Source organism: Salvelinus sp. IW2-2015, unplaced genomic scaffold (genome assembly GCF_002910315.2).
Source record: "Salvelinus sp. IW2-2015 unplaced genomic scaffold, ASM291031v2 Un_scaffold5052, whole genome shotgun sequence".
NCBI lineage: Eukaryota > Metazoa > Chordata > Actinopteri > Salmoniformes > Salmonidae > Salvelinus > Salvelinus sp. IW2-2015.
The window spans coordinates 20,687-32,338 of record NW_019946319.1 but is presented as its reverse complement, the minus strand read 5'-3'; the positions used below and the strand labels follow the sequence as shown (position 1 = coordinate 32,338).

The following is an 11,652-nucleotide window of genomic DNA, read 5'->3' as shown; positions in this document are numbered from 1 at the left end:
GTCATTAGAGAGAAGAGACAGACAGCATCATTAGACAGAGACGTCAGCAGTCAATGAACAGAGGACAGACATGGCAGTCAATTAGACAGAACAGACAGGCACAAATAGACAGAGACAGACAGCTAGTAATAGACAGAGACAACACAGTCACAACAGACAGAGACAGACAGGCAGTCTCTCTCTCCTCTCTCTCTCTCAATTACATTTAAGTGCTTTTATTGGCATGGGAAACATACATTAACATTGCCAAAGCAAGTGAATAGATAATAAACAAAAAGTGAAACTAAACAATAAAAAAATTCACAGTAAAACATACACTCACAAAAGTGCCAAAATAATAGACATTTCAAAATGTTCATATTATGTCTATATACTGGTAATTATATCGGGGGAGGGGGGCGGACCTGTGTATGTCAAAACCACGGCCCTCCCGTCCTGGATGACACTCATAATGCAGTCCACAGGAACCGTCGTCGAAGTGAGCGTGGTCCATACTGTAGTGGGTTTTCATCTCTATAGGATATATATACACACACCACCACACACACACACACACACACACCACACACACACACACACACACACACACACACACACACACACACACACACACACACACACACACACACACACACCACCGTAACATGATGAACTGGGCCCTATACAGCAATCTCTGAACACCTGAATGTCTTATCCACCATAACATATGGCAGCCATTTCACAGCTAGTGGCAGTATGAACTGTGCCCAGTCGTCCGCCAGTCTCCTTGCCCAGTGAATAAAACCTCTCTAAACGGCCACTGAAACCCAAATATGTTTCCCCATCCGAGCAGACGAAACATTCGTGACAAATCTCGCATAAAAACAAGATAGCCAAAAAATACCGCCTGGATGAGAATGCAGGAACTGTTCTCAATCACCACTAATGGAAGAAAGACCTGCATATGGTTATACTGATGATTATACTGTATGTATTAGTAACTGTATTATGCTGTATGTATACTATATGTATATTGTAGTGTTGTTAGTATATAGTAACTATGTATAGTGTATGTATAGTATATGTATGTAGTATAGTGCATGGATAGTGTATGTATACTCTAATGTTATATGCTTATTGTTGTAGTGGAATGTATACTTGTAGTATAGTGTATGTATAGTATATTATTATGTATACTGTATGTATATCTTTGTATTATGTATACTGTATGCTATACTGTATGTTACACGTATGTAGTACTGTATAATACTGTATGTATTATGTATTGAACTATATTATACTGTATTACACTGTATTATAGTATATGTATAGTATAATGTATAGTATAGTATAGTTTATGTGTAATTATAGTATAGTGTATGAAATGTATGTATAATGTATGTACACTTATGTACAGTATATGTATAGTGATATGAATATAGTGTTTGTAATAGTATAGTGTTAGTACACTGTATTATACTGTATTATACTGTGTATACTGATGTATTACTGTAGTGGTAGTGTATGGGTATATATGTATATGTATTGATGTATATGAAAATATATGTATAATGTTTGTACACTGTATGTACAGTATATGTCTACAGCTATATACAATATACGTTATAGTATATGTATAGAAATGTTGTGTATAGTATAGTATATGTATGCACTGATATTAATTGTGTATACTGTATGTATAGGTATGTGTAGTATATGTTATAGGTATGATATAGTATATGTATAGGTGTATTGTATAGTGTATGTATATGTAATAATAATGTCTGCTATAATGGTATACTGCTATGTATACTGTATGTGTATGTATGTGTAGTATATGTATAGTGTATGTATAGTGTATGAAGACTGGCGTACACTGTAATGTAACCGTATATATGTATAGTGTATGTATAGTGTATGTGTATAGCCCTAAAGAATATATAAATGTATTATATAATGTATGTACACTGTAGTACAGTATAGTGTATGATTATAGTGTATGCTATAGTGTCATAGATAAGTATGTACACTATGCTAACAGTATATGTACAGTATAGTGTATTATAGTGTATTGTATAGTGTATGTGTAGTGTATATATAATTGATTACCCACTGTATGACAGTATATGTACAGTATAGTGATTGTATAGTTATAGATAGTGTGCTTAATAGTGTATGATATGTTATTAAGTATAGTGTGTGTGATATGTATGGTATAGGTTATGTATAGGTATGTATAGTTATTATGTATAGTGTATGTATAGTAGTATAGTTATAGTTAGTATTATAGTATAGTGATGTAGTGTTATAGTTATGTATAGTTATAGTATAGTGTGTTAGATGTATGTATAGTGATCGATAGTATAGATATAGTGTGTTAGTGTTTATAGGTAGTCATTCAGTAATTGTGTAAGGTAGTATAGTGATAGTATATAGTATAGTGTGTATGTATAGTTATTATAGTCATAGTGTATGTATAGTGTATGTATAGTATAGTAACTGGTGAGTATAGTGTATTAATAGGACTAGATATAGTATGTTATGTATAGTGTATGTATAGTAAGTATAGTGTTATGTATAGTTACATGTATAGTGTAGGATATAGTGTATGCATATGTCAATGTATGAACAATTTATCATACTGTATTTGTAATGTTGTCTAACTCTTAGTTGTCCATATCGTCACAGGAAGGAAGTGATGAAACAACACACATCATGTCCAGACTTCCTCTGTCTCTGGTCTGATTTCTAGGTCTTTTTGGTGCCCTACACAAGTGGACAAACATGTCACCCACACACTGTCCAAAAGACAAGCACATGTGGGAATTAATAAAGCCCCATGCCATTGGCTGACTCACCAGTATAACCAGCCAATCATAGCTGGTTTCGGAAGTCTGCCCCGCCATTTCAATGGTAGGGGTAAACACTGATTGGTTGACTCACCAGTAGAACCAGGGCTGGGCAGCCAATCATAGCGATGGCTGTGGAGAGTTTCCTCTTGTTGCCTCCGCTGTATGTTCCTGCACAGCGACCAGCGTACTCTGATAGGCCAAGCTTCTGGATGCCCCAGTCTGCCACCTGGTGGGGAGACAGGAGAGGTGCGGAATGTGTTACAAACGCAAAGGGTCAAATACATGCATGTTAACACAAATACATACACACACCTGCATACACACACATACAGTATGCACATATACACATACAGTACACTACACTCATGCACACAAAAATACAGACAGACAGACAGACAGACAGAGAAGACCAGGCAGGCAGACAGACAGACAGACAGAGAAGACCAGGCAGGCAGGCAGACAGACAGACAGACAGACACACAGACACTATCTTCCATCTCTACTCACTCTGCTGATGTCTGACTCAGGGACCCCTCGGAGGCGAGCGTAGAGGTACAGATGTTCCCTGCCTGTCAGCAAGTCGTCTATAGCGTCAAACTGAGGGCAGTAGCCCATGTTCTGGTGCACGTCCAGCATGTCTGACAGGATACTGAGTGACCACAGAGAAACACAGCTGCTTGGACATCGTTTGTTTCTACTGCATTGTGYGGATTCACTAAAAACGTTGATTCAAACTCAAATTCAAAAAGGCGGATCTCTACTTGCACAGTTTGTCAGTGGCTTCTCAGGATGAATACAACAACATTGAGTCTTTTTCTGAATGGGGGGGTCCAAATACACACTATTTCCCCCACATGTTCCTGCAAATGTGTTGTACCTGTATCCAGCGACAGTGGCCTCTCCAGAACTAACGTCTGTGTCTCCAGTCAACATCTTGAAAGTGGTGGTTTTCCCAGCTCCGTTCACTCCTAACAGACCAAAACACTGACAGCACAGAGACATGGTCACGCTAGTGACTAGTGAAACACTTCAATCTGTTAAAGAAATGAGGTGGGGCAGAAGGTAGGTGAAAGGGACTATAAGGGGGGGGGGGCAGACCTCTCCTGCAGGCACGCCCACACAGATCCTGTCCACCGCTTGTCTCGTCTTCCCAGAGTACGTCTGTAGAGAGGACAAAGAACCAGAGTACGTTTGTATAGAAGAACAACTCACAGTATAAGGTAACAACACTCCACAATCCAAATGTCCTCACAGTTCCTATCTTTGACCAGATAGGTTACACACCTCACAGTTCCTCTCTTTGACCTAGTAGGTTACACACCTCACAGTTTCCTCTTTGCCTCATAGGTTTACACACTCACAGTTCCTCTTTACCTAGTAGGTTACACACCTCACAGTTTCGTCTCTTTGACCTAGTAGGTTTACACACCTCACATTTCCTCTCTTTACCTATAGTTACACACCTCACAGTTTCCTCTCTTGACCTTATATTACACACCTCCAGTTTCCTCTCTTTCGACCTAGAGTTACACACCTCACAGGTTCCTCTCTTTGACCTAGTAGTTACACACCTCACAGTTTCCTCTCTTGACCTAGTAAGTACACACCTCACAGTTCCTCTCTTTGACCTAGTAGACCACACCTCAAGTTCCTCTTTTGACCTATAGGTTACACACCTCCAGAAGTCCTCTCTTTGACCTTAGTAGTAGTTGCCACACACACAGTTTCTCATTTCCTAGTAAGAACTCTTCCTCTCTTTGACCTAGTAAGTTATTACACACCTCACAGTTTCTCTCTTTGACCTAGTATGTTACAATGCTCACAGTTTCCTCTATTGAAGCCTAGTAGTTACACCACCTCACAGTTTCCTCTACTTTACCTAGACGGTTACACACCTCACAGTTCCTCTGCTTGACCTAGTATGTTACACACCTCCACAGTTTCCTCTCTGTTAGACCTTAGTAGGGTACACACCACACGTTTCCGCTCTAACTTGACCTAAGATAAGTTTGACACACCTCACAGTTTCCTCTCTTTGTACCATAGTAGGTTACACACCTCACAGTTCGCTCTGCTTGACCTAGTAGTCTACACCACCGATTTGACCACAGCCGGTTGTGTGATACAACAATATGTGTGAGAGGTACTGGTCAGCACATGCATGTTAAAAGACAAGTTGTGTGTAGAGGGGTCTCCTATGTGCGTATTCAGAGAGAGTCAAGATGACGATTTAAGCCATTGAAGAGTCTCATATCTGTAGGATGTCACTCTTTCCCGCCGGTATAATCCTCTCTCTGTCTCCACCGTCGCCGACGTCCTCAATCGTCTCAGTCTTTAGTGAGGGCCCTACGGACAGTCTGAAATAACCTGTGGAGGGGAAATGGGCATTGATTGACTCAGGTTGGTAATTATTCCGAGTGAAGTTGACTCAGTGAACGAACCCCTTTTACACCAAAAATGTACGTCATAGGAGTTTGAGGTTAACGATGATGAATCCACGTAAATTAGTCCATTCTCCACGTGTGAAATTGGGATTAATTCATTTCTTCTGTTGGTCAAAGAACGATATAAAAGAAATGAAAAATCCTTCCACACAGAGGTGATATCGTAGCTAGGTGTCCGCACCATGTCAGAAAGAAGCGATAGCTGCTATAGGACTGTGAGAGAAATAACACATCCGCTCTAGAAGACCATGAAGACCAGGGTTACTTCCCTCGAAAAGAAGCTCCGCCATTTGCAACGGAGTCCAATGGCACGTCACCAACCTGGAAAAGCAAGCAACAGTGGACAGGTTAACTCAGCCTAATCCTACAATAGAGTTTGTGCTAAAGCAACTAAACACCATCTGGTTAAAGCAGGGCTAGCCAGAACGGGCCAGAGATGGGATAAGGCCTGGCTAGGAGGAGGTTTAAGACGAAGAGATGAGTCTATGGGGAGTGTTGAGGCCTTTTAGTTTAGAGAAGAGATGTAGTGTGAGTTGTGAGCTGGAGTTTAGAGAAGAGGGACCAGATGGGAGGTTTGACGAATTTGTGTAGCATGGCGAAGTGTATGAATAGCGAGTTTGAGAAAGAATAAGAGAATAAGAGTGGAATGTTGTAGGCTGGAGAGTTAAAGGAGAGAAAGAAGTGGAGGCTCGGGACTGTTGTAGCTGAGAGCTGTTTAGAGGAATGGTAATGAGGTGGGTGTGTTTAGGCTGAGGTTTCAGAAAGAAGGCCAATGAGTTGAATGTGAGCGTGGAGGTTTAGAACAGGCACATGAGTGACTTGTTATATGCTTGTAGACTCGAGAGAGGCGCCTAATAAGAGAAGACGACAATAGGAGTTGTGGGACAGCAACATGTTTGTAGCTGGAAGTTTACGAGAAGAGAAACATGAGTGTGGTAATGTGTCAGGCATCGCTGAGGAGCGTCTTATGAGTACACAGCCCGCTCAGTGTGAGTTATTGTTTAGCTGAGAGGATGATTAGAGAATGTAGATGTAGTCAGATTGCGATTCTGTAATGAGTAATTGCTGGAGGACAGGTGTAGCGGAGAATTATGTGGCGATGATGTGACCCTTTGGCCGTTGCGGGTAGCTATATGTCGGTTTCTGGAGGTATTCAGATCGACATCAGAGTACTGAAGCTTGATAGTATGTAGCTGATGGAATATTAGAGAAATAGTGATTGATTTGGATAAAGTGTGTAGCTGAGAACTTTATGAGTGAATGAGGCATGAGGGTGTGTACTATGATAAAGCGACTGGGACGCCCTATTAGACTAAACCTCCGTAATGAGTTATGGGAGAAGTTGTTAGTGATGAGAGTTTAAGAAGACGATGAAAGTGTGGGGGTGTATGCTATGTCGAGAGGAGGTTTAGAGAAGAGATGAGTGGGGGTGGTTGTAGGCTGGAGGAGGTTTAGAGAAGAGATGAGTGTGGAAGTGTTGTAGGCTGGAGGAGGTTTAGAGAAAGATGAGTGTGAAGTGTTGGAGGCTGGAGGAGTTTTAGAGAAGAGATGAGTGTGAAGTTTGTAGCTGGAGGAGGTTTAGAGAAGAATAGTGTAGAAGTTTGTGGCTGGAGGAGTTTAGAGAAGAAGATGAGTGGAAGTGTTGTGTGCATAGAATACAACTAGCTATGTTGTGCTCACCAAAGTGTGCATAGACATCAGTCCAGCCTGGTTCATAGCCATGTCAATCAGCCCCCGGCCCAGACAGAAGTGAGGGAACACCAGGAGGCCTTTCTTCAGCCACTCATTGAACTCTAACAAGGCCTGGGAGCACAACATCACACAATAACATCAACAACATAACAAACAACACAAAAACATCAACACAATAAACAACAACACACAATAAAACAAACAACAAAAACAAACACAACAATAAACACAACACAAAACAACAACAACAATCAACACAACAACAAATAACAACAAAAATAAAACAACGACAACACAACAAATAACAACACAATAAACAACAATACCAACACAAAACACACAATAAACAACACAAGCAACACAACAAACAAAACAACACAGATAAACAACAACAACACAACACAAAACAAAAACACAATAAACAACAACAATAAAGTAAACAACAACACAATAACAACAACATCAACACACAACAAACACCACAATAAAAAACAACAATGCAATAAACAACAACAACAGCAACACAACAAAAACAACACAATATACAACAACAACATCAACACAAACAAAACAACACAATAAACAACAAGAATACAGTAACACAACAACACAACAAACAAGAACAACATCAACACAACCAAACAAACAACACAACAATCAAAAATAAACAACAACAATTAAACATGATCTCCCTCTCTCTTTGTCTCTCATACACAATCTGCCTCTCCCTCCCTCTCTCCCCCATCCTCACCCGGTTGTTCTCAAACAGTTCCAATATGAAGTGAGGGCGCTGCTGTTGATCCGATGAACAGGTTGATGCAGGACAGAGAGACGTTAGGCTTACTGGGATGTTAAAGATGTATGACATGGGTACACATGGGGTTATGACCACCTAAGAAGGAGAGAGAGAGAGAGAGAGACACAGAGAGAGAGAGAGAGAGAGAGAGATTTAGGACGTCAAAAGGGGATTTGGGGCCTCCCGGGTGGCACAGTGGTCTAGGGCACTGCATCGCAGTGCTAGCTGTGCCACCAGAGACTCTGGGTTCGAGCCCAGGCTCTGTCGAAACCGGCCGCGACCGGGAGGTCCATGGGGCGACGCACAATTGGCCTAGCGTCGTCCGGGTTAGGGAGGGTTTGGCCGGTAGGGATATCCTTGTCTCATCGCGCACTAGCGACTCCTGTGGCGAGCCGGGAGCAGTGCATGCTGACCAGGTCGCTAGGTGTACGGTGTTTCCTCCGACACATTGGTGCGGCTGGCTTCCGGGTTGGATGCGCGCTATGTTGGGTTGTGTTTCGGAGGACGCATGGCTCTCGACCTTCGTCTCTCCCGAGCCCGTACGGGAGTTGTAGCGATGAGACAAGACAGTAACTACTAACAATTGGATACCACGAAATTGGGGAGAAAAAGGGGCTAAAAAGCAGAGCATCGGAGTGGTCCCACCTAAAGCAAACAACACCTTACAAAGGCTTTATACAGCATTCATAAAGTCTTCATAAGCAGTACACACAAGCTTCCCAAATCATATGCCTAGTACTCACCCATACAAGAAGAGCAGGAGAACGAGGGCTGGCAGGTTGGTGGGTGAGGTGTAACACTTCTTGTCGAAGACCACAAAGATCCCCACCACCATGGCTGTACTGAGAGAGTAGTTCATCTGGAGAGACCGGAGATGGAAAATATGGAAAACATTTCAATTGATGAAATCCGAGTGAAACAAGTCACTGACACGTCCATGTCAATCAGATTCCAATTTGAATGGCCGCCAGAGGTAGGGCGAAACTGTGATGGCTTTATACCTAAAAAATAGTTATTCAGACTTGCCCCAGGGCCCAGCTGTACGTACAATTTGGTACATCTATCACAAAAGGCACAATTCAATATATTCAATACAGTTGGCAAGCAAGCATTTCATTGCACTGTATCCGCGAGCCTACCAGACAGGCTAAATGCTTTTTATGCTCTCTTCGAGGCAAGCAACACTGAAGTATGCATGAGAGCACCAGCTGTTCCGGATATTTATAAATATTTATAATACAGTAGTTTGAATTTCGCGCTCTGCAATTTCACCTGATGTTGGCCAGGTGGAACGCTACCGTCCCACCTGCCGATAAGAAGTTAAACAGGTCAACATTCACAAGGCCGTGAATGACGGATTACCAGGATTTGTACTCAGAGCAGACATTTTCAACTTCTCCCTGACCGAGTCTGTAATACCTACATGTTTCAAGCAAACCACCATAGTCCCTTTGTCCAAGAAAGCGAAGGTAACCTGCCTAAATGACAACCGCCCCGTAGCACTCACGTCTGTAGCCATGAAGTGCTTTGAAAGGCTGGTGATGGTTCACATCAACACCATCATCCCAGAAACCCTAGACCCACTCCAATTTGCATACCGCCCCAACAGATCCACAGATGACACAATCTCTATTGCACTCCACACTTCCCTTTCCCACCTGGACAAGAGGAACACTTATGTGAGAATGCTATTCATTGACTACTGCTCAGCGTTCAACACCATAGTGCCCTCAAAGCTCATCACTAAGCTAAGGACTCTGGGACTAAACACCTCCCTCTGCGTCTGGATCCTGGACTTCCTGACGGGCCACCCCCAGGTGGTAAGGGTAGGCAACAACACATCTGCCATGCTGATCCTCAACACGGGGGCCCCTCAGGGTGCATGCTTAGTCCCTTCCTTTACTCCCTGTTCACTCATGACTGCGTGGCCAAGCACGACTCCAACACCATCATTAAGTTTGCTGACAACACAACGATGGTAGGACTGATCACCGACAACAATGAGACGGCCTATAAGGAGGAGGTCAGAGACCTGGCAGTGTGGTGCCAGGACAGCAACCTCTCCCTCAATGTGACCAAGATGATCATGGACTACAGGAAAAGAGGACCGAGCACGCACCCATTCTCATCAATGGGACAGGTTGGAGCAAGTTGGGAGCTTCAAGTTCCTTTGTGTCCACATCACCAACAAACTAACGTGGTCCAAAAACACCAAGAAAGTCGTGAAGAGGGCACGACAATGCCTTTTCCCCCTCAGGAGACTGGAAAGATWTGGCATGGGTCCCCAGATCCTCAAAAGGTAATACAGCTGCACCATCGAGCGCATCCTGACCGGTTGCATCACCACCTGGTTTGGCAACTGCTCGGCATCTGACCGTAAGGCGCTACAGAGGATAGTGCGAACGGCCCAGTACATCACTGGGGCCAAGCTTCCTGCCATCCAGGACCTACAGTACAGTTTAAACTAGGCAGGGTCAGAGGAAGGCCTAAAAAATTGTCATAGACTCCAGTCACCCAAGTCATAGACTGTTCTCTCTGCTATTGTACGGCAAGCGTTCCTTAACAGCTTCTAAGACTGCTGAACAATTAATCAAATGGCCACCGAACTATTTTCATTGACACCCCTCCCCTCTTGTTTTTACACTGCTGCTACTTGCTGTTTATTATCTATGCAGTCACTTCACCCCTACTTACAAGTACAAATTACCCCGCACATTGACTCGGTACCGGTACCCCCTGTATATAGCCTCATTATTGTTATTTTATCGTGTTATTTTTATTTTATTTATTTTTTACTTCATTTAGTAAATATTTTCTTGACTCTATTTTCTTAAAACTACATTGTTGATTAAGGACTTGTAAGTAAGCATTTCACGGTAAGGTCCACACCTGATGTATTCAGCATTTCACGGTAAGGTCTACACCTGATGTATTCAGCATTTCACGGTAAGGTCTACACCTGATGTATTCAGCATTTCACGGTAAGGTCTACTACACCTGATGTATTCAGCATTTCACGGTAAGGTCTACTACACCTGTTGTATTCAGCATTTTCACGGTAAGGTCTACACCTGATGTATTCAGCACATGTGACAAAAGATTTGATTTGAATTCCATGCTCTAGAAACATGAGAGAACAACATGCTACATAAGAGTCTAGTTCCTCTCCAGGTTTCTTCCTGTAACTGTGACTTACTCTTTTGTGGGTCTAGTTCAGGTTACTGTAAAGCACTTTTGTCACTAATAACGATATAAAAAGGGCTTCATAAATAACAGTTTATTGATTGATTAAAAGACATACCATATCCCAGAAGAAGTTGGCTAACCAGTAGACAAGGGGGCTGACCCCGCTGACGAACTGGAGGTGTTTAGCCTTGGTTACTCTCTCCTGGATCAGGTAGAGGACAAACGAGGCTGGGATGAAGGACATGGCAAAGATCACACAGATAGCTGTCACTGCGTCTACTGATGTCTTCAACCTGGGTGAGGAGAGACAGACAGGTTAGATAACAGACAGCTGTCACCGGGTCTACTGATGTCTTCAACCTGGGAGAGGAGAGAGAGACAGGTTAGATGGTCAGTCTAGAGGACAGACAGGTTAGATAACAGAGAGATGGTCACCCTAGGTGACAGACAGGGACACAGAGAGACAGACACATAATAGAAGGAAGATAACCTGGGAGAGGGGATGACTTACAGACATTTTCAACATATTCAACACAAAGCCCACAAGCTATAGGGGAAAGAGGATGCCTAGTTAGTTGTACAACTAAATGTATTCAACTGAAATGTGTCTTCCGCATTTAACCCAACCTCTCTGAATAAGAGAGGTGCGGAGTGGGGGCTGCCTTAATCGACATCCACATCATTGGCGCCCGAGGAACAGTGG

At 42.7% G+C, this 11,652-nt stretch overlaps 1 pseudogene; it reads right to left on the bottom strand.

The window, feature by feature from the left end:
• Positions 1-2,727: 2,727 nt before the first annotated feature.
• The window catches only part of LOC112077925 (retinal-specific phospholipid-transporting ATPase ABCA4-like), a 29,493-nt pseudogene continuing 20,568 nt past the window's right edge, over positions 2,728-11,652 (bottom strand).